The sequence below is a fragment of the Erinaceus europaeus genome, chromosome 3, assembly GCF_950295315.1.
Source record: "Erinaceus europaeus chromosome 3, mEriEur2.1, whole genome shotgun sequence".
In the NCBI taxonomy this organism is placed as follows: Eukaryota; Metazoa; Chordata; class Mammalia; order Eulipotyphla; family Erinaceidae; genus Erinaceus; species Erinaceus europaeus.
In genome coordinates, this window is record NC_080164.1 from 86,659,032 (window position 1) to 86,679,627 (window position 20,596).

The window sequence follows — 20,596 nt, forward strand, 5'->3', positions numbered from 1 at the left end:
GGAAGACAGAGAGGGGGAGAGAAAGACCTGCAGACCTGCTTCACCTCCTATGAAGTGATCCCCCTGCAGGTGGGGAGCCAGGGGATCTGAACCCGGATCCTTATGCCGTGTGCTTTACACCACCTGCACTTAACCCACTGCAGTACAGCCCAACTACCCAAAACCAGGATTGTTAAGTAGGTTCCTGTGCTTCTTGCCATGTGCACTTAACCAGCTGCGCTATTGCCCAGCCCCGTCTCTCTCCCTCTCTAGTTCCTCTTCCTCCTCAGTTTCTCTCTGTCCTGTCAAACAAATACATTAAAATTAAAAGGAGAGTAGTAGAGGACTCTGAACTCTAATTCTATCAAGACCCAGATATAAAAGAGGGAAAAAGGAAGAATGTTAGGTGGGAATTGTGTGGCATTGTATCCCTCTTATCCTACGGTTTTGTCAATGTTTCCTTTTTATAAATAAAAAATAATAAATAAATAAATAAATAAGGAAGTAGTAATAGGCGTATGGATGATTTAGAAAGGAAAGGAAGGCAGGACCATAGAAAAAATTGAATATACATACATATATATATATGTATATATATATACATATATATACATATATATGTATATATATATATACACATATATATGTGTGTGTATATATATATATATATATATATATATATATATATATATATATCAACCCATATCTGTGACCTTGGGAAAACTAATGCAGTTTCCAGTGGAGGGAATGGGGACACATAATTCTGTTGGTTTGCATGGTGTGGAACTATAAACCCGTTATCTCAGAATATTGTAAATCAATATTAAATAAAAATAAATATTTATATACCTCTTCTCATTAAAATAAAATGTCTTTTTAAAAAGCATCTACAAGTTTTCTTGCTATGACCAAATAAGGATTTTCCATTTTATCACTGCTTTCAACAGTGAACTGAAAACTTTACTTAATATAATAAAACACTGAAAAAAACCATGACGTTTGTAAGGGAAAAAACTGGTTCTGGTCTCTCAAAAATCCTAATATACATAAAATAACTGAAATAATAAAAAAGTGAAAAATAAATTTCTGGATCTAGCAGGTGACTTTATCAGCACTGCAGGCTTCAAGGTTAATATATAAAATCCAGCCATTTTCTTATCTGCTAGCAATGGACAAATGAAATTTGAAATAAAAAAATATATTATCCTCTATAGAAGGTTCCCCAAAAATAAATACTTAAAATCTATATACTAATTCTTTTTGAGAAAAACTAGAAAATACTTTTGAAAGAAATTAAAGATTTAAATAAATAAGCAGAAAGTTCATGTTTGTGATTAGAACAGGGAAGCTCAGTATTGTTAAGATGGGAGAGGCAGAGTTTTGGTAATGAATGGGGAGACCCACACCATAAATGGATGTGAATATGTTTTTGATATCTTGTAGTTTTGTAAAATACTGTCAAATCAAATATTTTGAAAATATTTTATAATCCTGATTTTATCTCTAGATGCTAATCAATCTCAATCAAAATCCCACCAAATTATGTTGTGGATACTGACAAATTGATTCTAAATTTAATTGTGAAGCAGCAAAGGACCTAAATTAGTTAATGCAATTTGAAGGAAAATAAATCAAAGTTGAAAGGCTAGCCTTATAAGACCTTAAGACTTGCAATACCCTCAATAAACACTTTCCCAAAGAAGATATTCAGAGGACCTATAGGCACTTGGAAAAAAATATCAGTTCCACTTATATAAGGAAGTACACATTCACACCACAATTAAATCTTACTGCACATGTAAGAATGACCTCTATCAAAAATACTGGAAACAACAAATATCAGTGAGTATGTGGAGTAATAGGAATTATAATATATTGTTGATGGGAATGTTAGTTGGTGCATCCTCTATGAAAAATGTATAGAGATTCCTTAAAAAAACAGAAATAGGGGCAGACAGTAGTGCAACCTGTTTGAGTATACACACATTACGGTATGCAAGGACCAAGGTTCAAGCCCCCAGTCCCTACCTGAACAGGAGAAACTTCAGAAGTGATGAAGCAGGGCTACAGGCATCTCTTCCTCCCCATCTTTCCCTCCCCTCTCAACTTCTTTCTACCTCTATCTAAAATAATATATAAAACACTTTTAAAAATAAAAATGTAATGTGACCCAGAAATGTCTAATACTTTCTAGCATTTTCTAGTGATATAAAAGCACTAATTCAAAAAACGTATGTATGTTGTATTATTCACAACGGACACAACGTGTAATATAACTACATGCCCACTGAGATATGACTGGATAAATATGATATGATATATATATATATATATATATATATTCAGTGGAATGCAACTCAACTATTTTTAATTTTTTTAATATTTATTCCCGTTTGTTGCCCTTGTTGTTTTACTGTTGTAGTTATTATTGTTGTTGTTGATGTCGTTGATGTTGGGTAGGACAGAGAGAAATAGAGAGAGGAGGGGAAGACAGAGGGGGAGAGAAAGACACCTGCAGACCTGCTTCACCACTTGTGAAGCTACGCCCCTGCAGGTGAGGAGCCGGGGGCTCGAACCAGGATCCTTACAAGGGTCCTTGCACTTAGCGCCATGTGTGCTTAACCCACTGAGCTACCACCCGACCCCCAACTATTTTTTTAAAGATGAAACTGTACCCTTCATAGCAATGTGAACAGAAAAGAGATCAGAAGTCAAAAACAATTACTGGGTGATATTATTCATCTATGACATATCCATAGCCAAAGTAAATGAACTGACAAAATCAAACAACATAAATAATTCTCAGACCCATGAACAATATGGCAGTTACCAGGAGGAAGGGAGAGAGAGAGTATAAGGCATAGGAAGAGAGTGTAATGGTAATGGAACTTGGGTGTTAGATGAGGTGAGACTTATACACATATAGAGCTGTGAAAACTACAATTCTGAATATTTTCATATTATAATCCAACAGTAAACCAATAAAACTGATTAAAAGTAAAAAAATGCTTACTATACACCTATAGTTATAAAGATAATAAGGTATTTGAAAAATAATAGGCAAATAGATCAATGTAATAGCAGACAATGACCCATGCAAGTATAATTGTCTTAACAAAGTACCAAAAGCAGACAATGCTGCAAAGATAAAAATGATATTAGAAGATCTGGACAAGACACAAAAATGGGTGGTGGTATACCTGGTTAAGGACACATGCTAGCATGCACAAGGACTTAGGTCCAAGTCCAGCTCCTCGCCTGCAGGGGGAAACTTCACAAGCAGTGAAGCAGATCTGCAGGTATCTTTCTCTCTTTTTCTCAATTTCAATCTGTTCTATTTAATAAAATAGAAATAGGGCTGGGGAGACAGCATAATGGTTATGCAAAAGCCTTTCAAGCCTGAGGCTCTGAAGTCCCAGGTTCAATCCTCAGCACCACCATAAGCTAGAACTGAGCAGTGTTCTGGTCTCTTCCTCTCTCAAGGTATCTTTCCCTCTGTATCTACTCTTTCTCATTAAAATAAGTAAAATAGTATTTTTAAAATAAAATAAAATAGAAATAATGAGAAATAAATAAATAAAAGGAAAAAATTTCCATTGAGAGTGGTAGATTTATAGTGTTGGCACCAAGCCACAGTGGTAACCCTGGTGGTGATTAAAAACAAAGACACAAAAATGAATCTAGATACTGACTTTACATCTTTACCAGAAGTTAAAAATGAATCATGAACCTTAACATAAGATGAAAAAATTCTCAGATTCCTAGGAGATAATAGTAGGAGAGAAAATCTAGGTGACCTTGGTTACAATGATGATGTCTTTAAAAAAACAAAATCAACGCCCAAATTAAGTTACAACTAATTAAAGGCACAGTCATTAACCTGAAGTTCATAAAAATTAAAATTTTCCCTACCCCACTAGAGAAATACAGAAACAGGCTGGGGTGTGGACTGACCTGCCAATGTCCAGGTTCAGCAGAGAAGTAATTACAGAGGCTAGACCTTCCAACTTATGCAGCCCATAAAGAATTCTGCTCCATACTCCCAGAGGGATAAAGAATAGGAAAAATATCAGTGGGAGAGATGGGACATAAAACTGATGGTGGGAATAGTATGGAATTGTACCCCTCTTATCTTATAATTTTATTAATCATCATTAAATAACTCATAAATTTTTTTTTTAAATTCTGATCTGCAAAAGTCAATGTCAAAAGAAACAAACCACAGACTGGGAGAAAATATTTGCCAAGGGCACATCTGATTAAGAAGATCCCTAACCATTCAGGCTAGGACTATCTGAGCAATACAGCATAGAACTTGCATGCTCTGGTCCCAGATTTGATCCCCAGAACTACATATGCCAGAGTTAAGCAGGGCTCTGACCATTCTGTTCTCTTTCTCTCTGTCTTTCTCTTCCCCTAGTCATAGAAATAAATGATTAATTTGAGGGGGGCAGCAGTGGAGCACCTGGTTAAATGCATATAGTATTAAGTGCAAGGACCTGCACAAGGATCTGGGTTTGAGCCCTCAGCTCCCCATTTGCAGGGGAGACCCTTCACAAACAGTGAAGCTGGCCTTCAGGTGTCTTTCTCTATCCTTCTCTCAATTTTTCTCTGTCCTACCCAATACAATATGGAAAAAAAGAAATAAATGACTAATTTGAAAAAAATAGGAATAATAAAATAAACATCATTAGAAATAGGTAAAGATATACCTGAAAGCACAAGTACACTAGAGTTTGCAGTGAGTATCCCCCTAATACTTCCTCTCCACTATTCCAAGCTTTGGGTCCATGATTGCTCAACAATTTGTTTGGCTTTGTATGTTAACTCTCTTTTCAGTCACCAGGTTCCAGATGTCATCAGGATGCTGGCCAGGCTTCCCTGCACTGAAGACCCCACCAATGTGTCCTGGAGCTCCACTTCCCCAGTGACCCACCCTACTAGAGAAAGAGAGAGGCAGACTGGGAGTATGGACCGACCAGTCAACGCCCGTGTTCAGCGGGGAAGCAATTACAGAAGCCAGACCTTCCACCTTCTACAACCCACAATGACCCTGGGTCCATGCTCCCAGAGGGATAGAGAATGGGAAAGCTATCAGGGAAGGGGGTGGGATATGGAGATTGGGTGGTGGGAATTGTGTGGAGTTGTACCCCTCCTACCCTATGGTTTTGTTAATTTATCCTTTCTTAAATAAAAAAGAAAAAGAAATAAATAGGTAAAGACCTAAAAAAAAACTTGCATCAAAAATATATAGATGGTCAGTAAACATACAAAAAGACATTAAATATCACATGTCATATTGAATTGCAAATTGAAACAAATAGCTATCACTAGACATATCTTAATATAACCAAAATTTTAAAAAAATAATTGATAACACTTACTGTCTTATTGGAAGTCTCTTCCTAATCTGTACTAGAACATAAACTGCATAGATTTTTTGAGCCACAAAGCCTGGTTCAATTTTTTATTTTTTGCATTATTTTTTTCTTTATGACCTTGGAAGTGCCAACTGAATCCAGGCCTATTTCTCCCTCTGGATAGAGGAAGGCTTTGAGTTCCATTTTATTGAAAATGTAACTATACCCTGAGCTTGATTCTCTGCTTCCGACATGGAGACAGCGAGTCCTACTTCACACGGTTGTGTGCAGGTTGAAAGAGACAATGAAAATGAAGCCCTCGGTAGTGACACCCAAATTTTGAGATGATCAGTGTCAAATCAGTCTCATCTCTGCTTTCCCAATGCTTATTTTAAGACTGTTCACTGACAATGTAGTCCTCCCACACTACCAGGAAAACGTATGTTCTTCTTTTGATTTTAGAACAATGTGGTCTACAGGCATCAGAAGGCACATGTTGAAGCAAGTTGGGAGACTTTGCCATAGCTGTGGTCGGCTTGCAGTTCCTACCAGCTAGATCTCCTCCACTCTCACCTCTGAGGCTGCAGAAGGGCAGACACCAATAGCTAACCTTGGCAATCACCAAGAGAAGTGATGTCAAATATTTAACTGGACTGGGTTTACTTAAAAAAATATGAATGCACTGAGAAGGAATAGGAAACATCAAATGCTAAGGAGTCACATTGTTTGGAACACAACAGCCACCATCATGAAACTCCAAACAGAGAATGTTAATCATTTATTGCAGACTTTATGGCTGGGCAAGCATGACCTTAAATACATAAACCTCCAAGGATTTATGCATTTATTTATTTTATTTATTTATTATCACCAGAGTTATCTCTGGGACTCAATGCAGTGCCAACACTACATAGCCACTGTTTCTGGTGGGCACTTATTCCTTTTTTTTCTGATTTTTATTAAGACAGAGAAATTGAGAGAGGAGGGGAGGTAGAGAGAGGGAGATAAATATAGATACCTACAGATCTGCTTCACTGCTTGTAAAGCAGATCCCCTGCAGGTGGGGAGCAGGGGCTTGAACCCGGGTCCTTGCTTGGTGATATGTGCATTTAAACAGGTACGCCACCACCCACCCCCCTGGCTCCAAGGATCTTGAGGATGGTGGGTATAAGTATGAAGAGCTAGCTCAGGTAAGTAAACATTAACACAGTAGTCCCCCTACCAAGGCACATTGAAGGGTTAGCCTTACACTTACCAGCTGGTGTAAATTCTACCAGTGTTATAAAAACCCTGGTGGAAGTGGTGGAAGCATCAATACACAGAAGATTCTTTATCAACTATTCTTTATCAACTCACTTGGCCTTCCTCGTATCACCTATATTTTAGAAATAAAGAAGCTGAGACTCAGAAAGATCCATCTTCTGTTAAGAAAAAAAAAGGGGGAGCAGTGTCATACAGGGTTAAGTACACATAGTATGAAGCACAAGGAATAGTGCAAGGATCCCAGTTTGAGCCCCTGAGCCCCACCTGCGGGGGGGGGGGAGCACTTCACAAGCACTGAAGCAGGTCTGCAGGTGTTTACCTTTCTCTCTCCCTATCTATCCCTCCCTCCTCTCTCAGTTCCTCTCTGTCTTATCCAACAACAACAACAAAAATGGAAAAATGGCTGCCAGGAGCAGTGGATTCATAGTGCAGGCACTGAATCCCAGTGATAACCCTGGAGGCAAACGAAAAAGAAAACCAAAAAGAAAAAAAAAATCACTAGAACCTGTTTGAATCATCCTGTTAGAAAGTAAAACCTGTCTTTTTTCTGTCAGAATTGGAAAGCTGCTTATTAAGTATTCTATATAGAATGCTAGAAGGTCAGATTTTTCCCAGATAAGACTCTCCAATTCACAAGTGGCCAAGAAAATGATAGTATGAAGAATTTCATGCGGTTAAATGAATTGATAAAATGAACCACATACTCTTTTGTGGGTGGTGACACTTGGTATCAGGGATGTTTAAAGTGGTGAGAAGTCACCACCACCCACAAAAGAGTATATGGTTCATTTTATCAATTCATTTTGTGTCTCAAACCTCTTACTGCCTCTCTTGGTCCACATATTCTCCATGGAAAAATTCATGATTCTATGGGTATTTTTCCTACACAGAGAAGATAGGAAAAGGGCAGGAAGTCAGCACAGTAACCTGTAAGTCCCAGATTCAGTTCACGGTACCACCATGAGCCAGAGCTCTATAGTCCCCTGGTCAAAAATTAATCATAATGAGAATAAGGACAGTATCTCTCTCATAAATCCTGTCAGAATAATGCATAAACCATCTAGCATTCTCCTTGTTGAGCATTAGCTCGAATGTGTGCTTCACAGAGGTGGGGAAAGTTTGTGCTTCCTACAAATACACCCAGCCTTTTTCTTTCTTTTATCTGTGTTGAGCTTTCCCTAACATTACACCTCAATAGAAGGAAAATCAATCTGCATTCTTAATCTATCGAGAATTATATCTCAGTGACCTTGTGAATTAAAAGGTTCTTAAATCATGAATTCCTGCAGATAATTTTATTTTATTTATTTCTTTTTAAATTTTTATTTATAAAATAGAAATATTGACAAGACTGTAGTATAATCAGGGTACAATTCTACACAATTCTCACCACAAGAACTCTGTATCCAATCCCCTCCCATGATAGCTTTCCTATTCTTTATCCCTTTGGCAGTATGGACCCAGGATCATTATGGTGTGCAGAAGGTGTAAGGTAGTCAGACTTTTCTATTACCTTGTGCCTAGAGTACCCTACTTGGTTATCAAAATGTGCTCTGGGGAAAGCAAATTCATAATATGAATAAGTAAAATCACCATTTATGGTGGATCTAAAAGTAATATTACCTATGGAATTGAAGATTGTTTCTCTGATTTGAGGTGAATTTAATGAGGGTTTACAGATCACTACTCAAATGTCTATTGATTGTAAGAGAGAAAAATTAGGCCCTGTGAAATTGCTCATTTGGATAGCTTGCTGCTTTGCCATGTGCCCAGTCCAGGTTCGAGCCCAGTCCCCATTGAAGGAAGCTTCAGTACTGTAGTTTCACTTTTTCTGCTTCTCTGTCTCTATTTTTAAAAAGAAGATGAAAGAAAAAAATAGATATGTCTTCCTTGAATTGACTGTTTTAACACCAGCTTATTCCTTTGGCTTTTTGTTTTGTTTTGTTTGTGTTGTGTTGTTTTGTTTTATTTTTTGTTTGCTTGTTTGTTTTTGTTTTTGCAGGGGTTAGAACTTGCACATGTGAGATATCACTGCTCCTGGGACGCTCTTTCATTCATATAAACAGATAGAGAAAGGGAAAGACACCACCACAGCACCAGAGTCTGCCCCACTTCTGTGGTACCACATAATACAGGAACCCAAACTGAGGTCATGTGTATGGAGGGCCACCCAACTCTTCATCTGCACTATTCCAGCTTTTAGGTCCATGATTAGTCAACAATTTCTTTGGCTTTGTATGTTAACTCTATCTTCAACCACCAGCATCCAGATGCTAGCATGATGCTGACCTGACTTCCCTGGACAGACAACCCTACCAATGTGTCCTGGAGCTCCGCTTCCCCAGAGCCCTTCCCCACTAGGGAAAGTGAACGACAGGTTGGGATTATGGATCAACCTGTCAACGCCCATGTTCAACGGGGATGGATCAACCTGTCAACACCCATGTTCAGCGGGGAAGCAATTACAGAAGCCAGACCTTCAACCTTCTGCATCCCACAATGACCTTGGGTCCAGTCTCCCAGAGGGTTAAAGAATAGGAAAGCTATCGGCGGGAGGGGATGGGATATATAGGTCTGGTGGTGGGAATTGTGTGAAGTTGTACCCCTCTTATCCTATGGTTTAGTCAGTGTTTCCTTCTTTTAAGTAAAATAAATAAATAAATAAATAATCATGAAATGAAATATGTGGTAAGTGGAGGTTAAGGTAAGGTGTTTACCTTCAGAAAAGGTAAGCAGGTCTGCAAGTGTCTATCTTTTTCTACCCCTTCTGTCTTCCCCTCCTCTCTCTATTTCTCTCTGTCCTATCCAGCAACAACAGCAATAACAATGATAATAAAGACAACAACAACAGTAAACAACAAGGGATACAAAAAAGGGGGAAAATGGCCTCCAGGAGCAGTGGCTTCATAGTGCAACAATAAACCTAGTGGGGAAAAAAAAAGGAAAGAAAGAAAGAAAGAAAGAGAGCAGACATTAAAAGTTCCATCTTTTTTGGCAGAGGAGGACCTAATGGGGGTTGAATGGAAATGAAAAACAGAAATATTACACATCTACAAACTATCATATTTTACTCTTGATTGTAAACCATTAATCCCCCAACAAATAAATTTTTTAAAAGTTTCATCTTTTTTCTTCAAACTGGAAGTTGTCAGTCTCCATCTTGCCCCTCACCTTATCTGATAGTTAATGAAAAATATTTTCTTTTTTTAAAAAAAATTATATTTATTTATTTATTTATTTTCCCTTTTGTTGCCCTTGTTTTTCATTGTTGTTGTAGTTATTATTGTTGTTGGATAGGACAGGGAGAAATGGAGAGAGGAGGGAAAGACAGAAAGAGGGAGAGAATGACACCTGCAAACCTGCTTCACTGGATCCTTCCGCCAGTCCTTGCTTTGCGCCACCTGCGCTTAACCGGCCCCACTTCCGAAAAAGATTATTTTCATGTATTTTATGTTGCATAAATAGGTACCAATCACAGATGGGTGAGGAGGAACAAATGAGAATGAAACATTCAGCTTTCCCAGAGAGCTCTTGGGGGAAGCTATCTTGAGTAAGTTGCACAATTGAGTTTTGTGCTCAACATTCTCCATGTTTCCTATCTGTCTGCCCTTGAAATATTCACTCTGGCAGTTAGAAATAGATTTTTTGAGGTCCATTTGTCTTTGCTCAAAATAGCCTAAGATCTCTGTTGCTGCTTCTAACGTCATTATTGCTATTATTTAGGATTTTGGGGGTCTTAAAATGCTGCAAGAAACAGACTACCTGATTGCATTTTTCCCCCAGAGCACTAATCAGCTCTGGTTTATGGTGGTGCTGGGTGGAGGTAGGCTTAATCCTGGGACTTCAGAGCCTCAGGCCAGAGAGTCTCTTTGAATAACCATAATGCTAACTACCTCCACCCTCACCTCTCACCCCCCATTGCATTCCAGTGATTTGTCAGTCCTGAAGTTAGATGGACAACCAGGAAGATGAACCTCTTTTCTTTCTCTCCCTGAATCACCACTCTTCCTCTTCTTTCACTGTTGGGCAGCCCCCCTGCTCTGATGCTGTGGTCTATTTACATAATCATTGTTTTGCCTGAGACCTGCCCTGCCTATAGGGTATTTGATTAATCCCACTGGTTAGAACCTTCCCAACAGCTGCTATGGAAGCTTCCTACCTTCACGCTCTTTTCTCCACCCGCTCTCCTAGCCATTTCCTTTTCCCACTTGCCATTTCCAGTTAAAGATACATATAAAGGCATTGTCTCTGATCAGTAAAGGCATTGCATTGCATTCCCACTCTGCCACGAGTTCCTGGTCTCTTCTCTCTCCTGCATCGCTGAGTAAGCAGCAGTCCAGGTTGGCTCTGGTCAAGTTCTCTCCAACCCAGAGAGCACATTCTTGGGAAAAAACACCCTCAAGCTAGCCCAGCATTTCACTATATAAATAAATCCTTACATCCCAGCCTGAGAGTAAGATTTTTTTCTTTTTTGAGACTTGAGTTTGCCCATCTTCTCATGTTCTGAGCACCTGAATTAACTCATTTTCTTACACTAATTCTTGCTTTTTGGCAGTGGGCCTTTCTAAATGGTGAGCACCAAACTTTGGCACTTAGTAATATAAGGACAGAAGCGAAGTTCCAGCTCAATTCTTGGACAGACATAGTAGGCAGGGCACATGCAGCAAGGATTTCTTTTTCTTTTCTTTTCTTCTTATTATTTTTATTATTTATTTTCCCTTTTGTTGCCTTTGTTGTTTTATTGTTGTTGTAGTTATTATTATTGTTGTTGTTGATGATGATGCCATCGTTGTTGTATATGCCAGAGAGAAATGGAGAGAGGAGGGGAAGACAGAGAAAGGGAGAGACAGAGAGACACCTCCAGATCTGCTTCACCGCCTGTGAAGCGACTCCTCTGTAGGTGGGGAGCCTGGGGCTCCAACCTGGATCCTTACACAGGTGCTTGCACTTCAAGCCACGTGTTCTTAACTGGCTGTGGTACCTCCTGACTCCTGCGGCAAGGATTTCTATACCTAACCTCAGTCAGTATCTACTTTTGGTTTCAAGTGATTGATATATTTTTACTCCCAAATATTTCCTGTTTTTTATTGGATTATTTGCATCATTTCCCTATTTATCTGTTCACCAGTTGCAACAATCATAGCTTCATTGTCAAATGAGAATACTTGGACACTCCAACCAATAAAATCATTACACCCCCTAGAGGATAGCAGTACTGATTCATTTTCTTTTTTCTATTTTTATTTATTTTTCCCCTCCAGTGTTATTTCTGGGACTACCACTATCAGAGGCCATTTTTTTTCTCTTTTATTCAGTAGGACAGAGGGAAATTGAGAGGGGAGAGGAAGATAAAGAGGGAGAGAGTGGTCAGACGGTAGCACACCAGGTTAAGCACACATGGTACAAATTGTAAGGACTGGCTTAAGGATCCCATTTCGAGCCCTGGGCTCCCCACCTGCAGGGGGTCGCTTCACAAGTGGTGAAGCAGGTCTGCAGATGTCTGTCTTTCTCTTACTCTCTTTGTCTTCCCTCCTCTCTCCATTTCTCTCTGTCCTATACAACAACAATGACAGCAACGATAACAACAACAATGATAAACAACAAGGGCAACAAAAGGGAAAAAATAGCCTCCAGGAGCAGTGGATTTGTAGTGCAGGCACTGAGCCCCAGCAACAATCCTGGAGGCAAAAACAAAATCAAAAAAAAAAAAAAAGAGGGAGAGAGAGAGAGACACCTCTACACCAGCTCCAATGTTTGTGAAGCATCCCTGCTGCAGGTGGGGAGCTGGGGGATCAAATCCAAGCCTTTTCTCAGGTCCTTGCCATAGAGCTATGTGCGCTTAACCAGGTGCACCATTGCCCACCCACCTCTATCCATTTTCTCAGGGACAGTCAGAGAGGTTATTTGTCTTCTCCAGTGTTGTCCACCAAAGCAGCAACAGTAAAGAAATCAGAAATCTTGGGACCAGGTGGTGATGCACCTGGTTGAGCGCACATGTGACAATGCACAAGGACTCAGGTTTGAGCCCCCAGTCCCCACCTGCAGGGGGAAAGCTTTCCGAGTGATGAAGCAATGTTGTAGGTGTCTCTCTGGCTCTCCCTCTCTATCACCCCCCCTCTAGATTTCTGGCTATCTCTATACAATAAATAAAATAAAGATAATTTTTAAAATTTATTAAAACAAAGAAATCAGAAATCTCTCCATGTTATCTTTCTTCAGTCTTCCTATAGTGTATTCATAAAAGAATACATTTTAGTAACAACTCAAGCAATACCAAAGTTTCAAATTTGCACACAAACACACACATACACACACACACACACACACACACACAGACACACACACACACACTACTCCTCCCAAGAGTCACACATACATGCTTTTCATTATCTGCCTTTACAAAATGTGCTTTCCTCCACAGCTGCATTACCTCAGAGAACTCAAAGTTGACTCTGCATCCATATTTTTAAATCTCTTCATTTTAGAAGCAATGCCCATTTTGCAACAAGCCTACACATATGTGAAAAATGTCATGCTTTATATCATGTGGTGCCTCTGGGCATTTTGTCAAATTATTTCCATTTTTCTACTTCAGGTCCTAATGATCTTAGACACTCACTATGCAAGGGAGGGAAATGTTTCCTGCCCCCCTCCCTTGCTATATTCACCATGGCAAGTAAGAAAGGGCTTCCAGGCCCAGTGTGCTCTGCTCAGATGGCTTATGATAGGCTTAGGCCTCTGTTCCTGTGTGTGACTTTGTCATTGCAATTACCACAATCTACATAAGTGCCCTGGTAATCTGCAGCCTGTCTTTTCTCCTTTGGAACAATCTCTGTTCTTTAAACCCTAGCTGCCAACTTAGTGCTTTCATTTTACTATTCCACTGCTACTTTGCTCTCTGGGTTGTTTGTATCTATGATTGGGAGTAGCTAGCAGTAAATAGAAGACATTTGTTCAGCTCCCCACCCCCTTACCCCTGCTATCCCCCCCCCCCACACACACACATGCACTTGGAAACAAATGCAAGGCAAGACCCCTCCTGTCACATACAAGACCTTCATTTCAAAAGGCCTCCACTAAGTTCCAAAGGGACAGGCCCGCTTTCCAGCACCAATCTGGCCCCAAAAGCAATAGGAATGTTCACCCTTTTAATACTAACATTTTCTTGCTTGGCTGGAATATTCTACAGATCTTTGAGCAGGGACAAAAATCAATTCAAACCCTTCTCAGATTGCAGTGGGATCTCCTGAGGACTAGAGCCAGCAGGTCCTAGTTTACAAATCTCCATTACCCACCCATACATTCAAAGCTGCTGGTAATCACCAGGCCAAGTCTGGGGTTGGTACTAAGACCCCTTTCAGTTCAATGTGTGGCTGCACTTTCAGCTGAATGTCTCTATTTAGAATTCATTTGAGTATCCACATTATCTTCCCTTCATGCAAAACATCTCTATTTTCCCAAGAGAGTGAGATTATCAAAATAATAATAATATAACCAGATATAATATTCTACTGAGGGAAAAGTGCAAGACTTCTTTTATTTCCAAAGCCACAGAAAATAATGTAATGAGAAAATACTTTACTAGAACTCTGTGATGAAATTAAAAACTACTGGTACAGAGAGAGGGTGGCACCAAATACCTGTAGAGACACAGGGAGAATGGTGTGTTACAAATCTCAGGATGGCAGCCACGACATCATCTCACCAGACAAAACTTGTGTCCACCTGCATATCAGATGTCAGACTCAGACAAAAACTTGAAAAGTCATGGGCACCTCTGAGTATACCTAAAATAGACCTACTAGCTATTTCCAAAACGGAGACCCCCAAATCTTCATCTGAAATATTCCAGCCTTTAGGTTCATGATTAGTCAACAATTTGTTTGGCTTTATATTTTAACTCTTTTGTCAGCCACTGGGTTCCAGACGCTAACATGATACCCCAATGGGACTTCCCTGGGCAAACAACCCCACCAATGTGTCCTGGAGCCCTGCTTCCCCAGAGCTCTGCCCCACTAGGTAGGGAGAGAGATGGTATGGGAGTATGGATCAACTTGTCAATGTCCATGTTCAGCAGGGAAGCAATTACAGAAGCCAGACCTTCCACCTTCTGCACTGCATGATGACCCTGGGTCCATACTCCCAGAGGGATAAAGAATAGGAAAGCTATCAGGAGAGGAGATGAGATATGGAGTTTTGGTAGTGGGAACTGTGTGGAGTTGTACCCCTCTTATCCTATGGTCTTGTCAGTGTTTCCATTTTTATTATTTATTTATTTATTTATTTATTTATTTATTTATTTGTTATTGCATAGAGACAGAGAGAAATTGAGAGAGAAGGGGGAGATGGAGAGTAAGAGAGACAGAGAGACACCTACAGACTTGCTTTACCGCCTGTGAAGGGACTCCCCTGCAGGTGGGGAGCCGGCGGCTTGAACTAGGGTCCTAACTGGTCTTTTCACTTTTTGCCACATGTACTCAACCCGCTGCGCTACTGTCTGGCTCCCCAGTGTTTCCACTTTATAAATAAAAGTTAAAAAAAAACCTCAGGATGATAATGCTGTGATTAACATTTGCTGATACTTCTCAGGGATAACAGGCAACTGTCCACAAAAGGGCTTTTGTGTTTTTTAGCCGGACTTGTGACTGGCAAGGCGAGAACAGAAGTATTCTCTTCCAGCCACTGACAGAAGCTTGAAATTTTACTCCTAGAGACTTTTTTTTTTAATTTATATATCTATGCTAATATAAATGCAAATAACTTAAAGAGGAACTATGAGTTTATTGATCCCTCAGAGGGAAAGTCTTGTCCAAACTTTTCACTTGAGTAGACATTGCATAGGTTGAAGAAAGTGGTGAGGAAGAAGAATTTAGACCACATTACTTTAAGGAGGAGAGAGATGAGTCTACAGTCATAAAAAGCAAGAAGTAGAATGGGGAAAAAATAAATAAGAGCCAGAACTTTATTTCTGAGTGAGTTCAGCCTTGTCCAAAATTGGGGACCTCCTTAGTCACAGAAGTGTCCTGGGAGAGGCAGAACACCAGACAGGCAAGAATACCATGGCCAGGATTTAAGTAGCACATGCAGGGCTGTGCCCATGGAAGCATCCATCCCCCTAGAACTTGTGCTGTACCTGCTACCAGATGCCATGAGAAGAAAACACTTCTCCAAGAGTTCACTGCCTCTGGCAGCAGGTATTTCCTATCCACTCTGTTCATCAGTCTACAGTCCCTTCTTCCCAGAGTATATGGACTGTCATCATATCTTCAACTGAGCAACAATGATATCTAATAGCTGGGGCCCCATGTGTGTGTAGGAATCCAGTTAAATAGCATAGGTTGTTCTAAATCTCCCTCTGTTGTTAGTGAGCAGCCTATTCTTTTTTTTATGAATGAAGAATGTATTTATTTTTCTTGTGGAAGTTATTTATACTGTCACTTTCCCTCCAAATCAGAGCAGAAATTTCCTTTTCCCCACAATATGCAGCCATCACAATATTGACATCTTTAGTTTATGTAGTTTTTACATTATATTCATGATTTGTTTTTTAAATTTCTTTATTGGAGAATTAACATTTTACATTCAACAGTAAATACAATAGTGTGTACATGCATAACATTTCCCAGTTTTCCATATAATAATACAACCCCCACTAGGTCCTCTATCATCCTTTTTGGACCTGTTTTCTCCCCCCCCCACCCACTCCAGAGTCTTTTACTTGCGTGCAATATGCCAATTCCAGTTCAGGTTCTACTTGTGTTTTCTCTTCTGATCTTGTTTTTCAACTTCTGCCTGAGAGTGAGATCATCCCATATTCATCCTTCTGTTTCTGACTTATTTCACTTAACATGAATTTTTTAAGGTCCATCCAGGATCGGCTGAAAATGGTGAAATCACCACTTTTAATAGCTGAGTAGTATTCCGTTGTGTCATTATATTAATGATTTAACATAGATTTACAAAATTTTAAGATAACAGGTATAATTCCTCAGTTTTCTCATCACCAGAGTTCTGGATCCCCATTCCCTCCACTGAAAGCTACAGAAGTTTTCCCAAGGTTACAGATACTGGGTTAACTATTTCTACAACTATCTGTCTATATTTGTATATATTTGTTGTCTCTCCCACCCCCCCTTTTTTTTTACTGGTCCTATCTTGTCTTCCTTTCCAAGTCACACCTACACCTATTTACTACATCCAAATGTACTTTTTTCCTCTTCTCTCTCAGGGTCTTGATAGAGCTGGGGTTCAGAGCCCTCTGCTCATCTTCTCCCTATCATTTCACACACACACACACACGCACACACACACACACACACACACACACACATACACACACACACACACACACACACAGATCCTGCCAGGAATGTAGACTAAAATTCCTTTTGGGGTGCAGAAAATGGGAGTTCTGGCTTCTTTTATTGTTTCCCCACTAAACATGGATGCTGGCTGGTTGACTCATAGCCCCCAGCCTGTTTCTATATTTCCATAGTGGGGTAGGACTTTGGGAAGGTGAGGTTCTAGGACAGATTGGTGAGGTCCTCTGCCCAAAGAAGTCAGGATGGAATCATGATAGCATCTGCAACTTTGTGGCTGAAAGGCAATAAGATATAAAACAAGACAAAATGATTAATAAATAGGAACCAAAAAATAGGAATAGAGCAAATGAGAATAAGAATGTTAGGGTGAAAAGAAGTGAAGAAGTCTACTTTAGGTATATACCTAGGGTCCTATTACAATTGTAGTTTTTATTTGAACTTGATAGCTAAAATGGAATTGGACAAAAAAATTGTCTAAGGGAGTCAGGTAGTAGTGCAGCGGGTTAAGGGCACATGGCATGAAGCATAAGGACCGGTGTAAGGATCCCGGTTCGAGACCCTGGCTCCCCACCTGCAGGGGGATCACTTCACAGGCGGTGAAGCAGGTCTGTAGGTGTCTATCTTTCTCTCCCCTTCTCTGTCTTCCCCTCCTCTCTCCATTTCTCTCTGTCCTATCCAACAATGACAACATCAACAACAACAATAAAACAAAAAGGGTAACAAAAGGAAAAATAAATAACAAAAAATAATTTAAAAAAATTGTCTGAGAAGATGATGTCAGATTTGAGAAAAGGGCTAGAACGTTGGATTAGGGCAGACAATAACTCTAACTTCTTTATTTTACATGTCATTTTTTTCCTCAAGCATGTCTCTCACATCTCTTTTTCCTCAAGCATATCTGTCTCATATATGCCATTTTTTCTAGTTGTACAATGAAGATGAGTTTTTTAATGGGGAGGTAAATGGTTTACAGTACAGTTGTTGTTACACGGGTACAATCACACATCTCAATGAGATAGATATCTACAAAACACTCTCGCACACAAATTAGGTGCATAATCATATACCAGGACCTTAAAGCTCTTCCATTCGAGTCCTCTTCCTGTCCTCTTAACATAGAGTCCTTTATTTTGGTGCAATAAACCAAATCATTCCAAGTTTTATTTCATTCTTCCTCTTTCTGCTCTTGTTTCCTAAGTTCTGATCATAAGTGAGATCATCTCATATTCATTCTTTGCTTTCTGGCTTATCTCACTTAACATGATTCCTTTAAGTTCCATCTACGTAAAGGACTTTAGTAGCTGAGTAGTATTCCATTGTGCATATATACTACAGGTTTCTCAGCCTCTCATATGTTGTTGAATACCCGGATTGCTTCCAAGTTTGAGCTATTACAAATTATACTGCTATGAAGGTATACACAGAGCAGCCTATTCTTGTAGCTGCCTGAGAAAGGGCACTCAGGACCCCAGGGAAGAGCTCTGATTAGGGACATGCAACATAAAGCTAATAATGGTAGTGCCTACTTTAGATGTTCAAAGCCCACTCATTCAGAAAATTCCAAAGTGCTGTTTTCTAAGGACTATCTAAATAAATTGTCTACTAAAAAGGGGGGAAATGCCCTCAAAATAACTGGCTTTTAAAAAGTAGCTAATCTTTTCAAGAGAAAAAGTCAAATCTAGACTCTACATCTTTGTTCCCAGTACCAGCAAGCAGCTTCTAACTCATCAGTGTTCTCCTGTGCCTCCCAGAGCTCATCCACTAGGAGGACAAGATAAGAGTTCAACTCAAACATAGTAGACAGTGGAGAGTAGATATAAGTAGAACCAATAAATGTTACTTCCCTACTTAATTTATTTTTTAAATAGTGATAAGACCTCACAATGTGTTATTCCATTTCTCTATAATCTCAGTGAGAGAGAGAGAGAGAGAGAGAGAGATAACACAGATTAAGAGAGAGTGACACCATAACATTGCTTCAATCTCCATGCAGCTTCCCCTAATTCTGTGATGCTCCCATTTGACACTAAGGTTTGAACCTTGGTACAGTACTAGAGAAAGTTAGATACTACTTCTCTCTTCATCTCTAAATAACTCTTTCTATCTGTGCTTCAAATAGAATATATTATAAGTTACTGTCTCTGATGTGTGGAATCTGAATCTGGCCCTCTAGGTAAAACAGTCATGATCATCTTCTCAAGTGAAAGTTCACCAGTGGTTCACAACATTGACCCAGAAATAACACCAGCAAATGAGAACCAAATGGGTGCAGAAGTGTTGAAAGAGGACTGGGGAGACATCAGGATAGCCATGCAAAAGATTCATGCTAAAGGATCTAAAGTCCCAGATTCAACCTCCAGCACCATCATAAGTCAGAATAGATCAGTGCTCTGGTCTATCACATTAAAATGAACAAATAAGGAAGTAGATAAATAGAGAAAATACTGTTAAAAGTATTTAAAACGAGCAGGGGTAGATAGAATAATGGCTATGCAAACAGACTGTCATGCCTGAGGCTCCGAAGTCACAGGTTCAATCCCCCACACCACCATAAGCCAGAGCTGATCAGTAATCTGGTAAAAAAAAAAAAAAAAAAAAAGTATTGAAAACAAACACAGTTGTCTAAAACTAAGTATTTCTTATCTATGAGCCAAATAATGAAAATACATTAACTGTTATAATAAAAATTAACCCTCATGTTGCATGTCTGTCCAGTCACCTCTGGGGATGTCATAAAACTCATGGAAGGAGTTCTTATCTCATCTCTCTTGTGGTAAAATAAGCTAAGATCAAGGACACTGTTCTACTCTCTACCTGGTTGAAGAAGGAAACTCCCACCTCCCAGCCCCCCAACCCCAAGACCTTATCCCAATTATAAGACCATGGGATTTTCATTAAGAACATGAAAGTATAAACTTCCATGCAGAATTTCTTTAATTTTTTTTTTCACTCAACCTGGCATTTGTGGTACAGAAATGAAACAATTCATTCTGACAAGTTGCACTAAACTGAGGCCTGAACCATACTGTGAGAGTCTCTCTGTGGATCCTATAAAATACTCAGGAAATATGCACTTGACATCTGGTTTGCTGAATTCCTGCTGAGAAATGGAGGCTTTGGTGTGAGCCTGTCTGTCCAGGCTAGCAGATTGGCTGTGCATATAACCGTGCATGAATCCACACAAAGGGGTCATGCTCAGGCATTAATTGGGCGTGTTCCAACAGAATCTTAAGAAGGCACATGAACAGAGATTGAACAGTTGGATTCTTGTGCAGGAAAAGCCGTGCTAACTTAGAGATGTGAATATCAGGCATGTATCTCAGAAATACAGAGCATGAGCTCCATGTTATAGAATACAATCTGAGTATCAAAAATGCATTAAAGTGCATATAATTAGGGGAAGAGAGGTGAAAATTTGAAAATTGCTAAGCATTAGCAGTGTTCCAAAGCTGCATTTCTTGGTGCTTTCCTTGCAGAATGAGAAGCTAGCTAGATCACAAAAAGATAATTTTGAACTTTCATATGGATCTCAATAGCTACAAAATGGGGATGAAATAGATGAAAACTATCCTAACATAGGAATACATGGAAAATTCATCAGGCAGAAGGCTGCCAATAAATAACAAACCTAGTTTAATTTTGCAACTTCTAATTTACATTAGTGTCTTATTG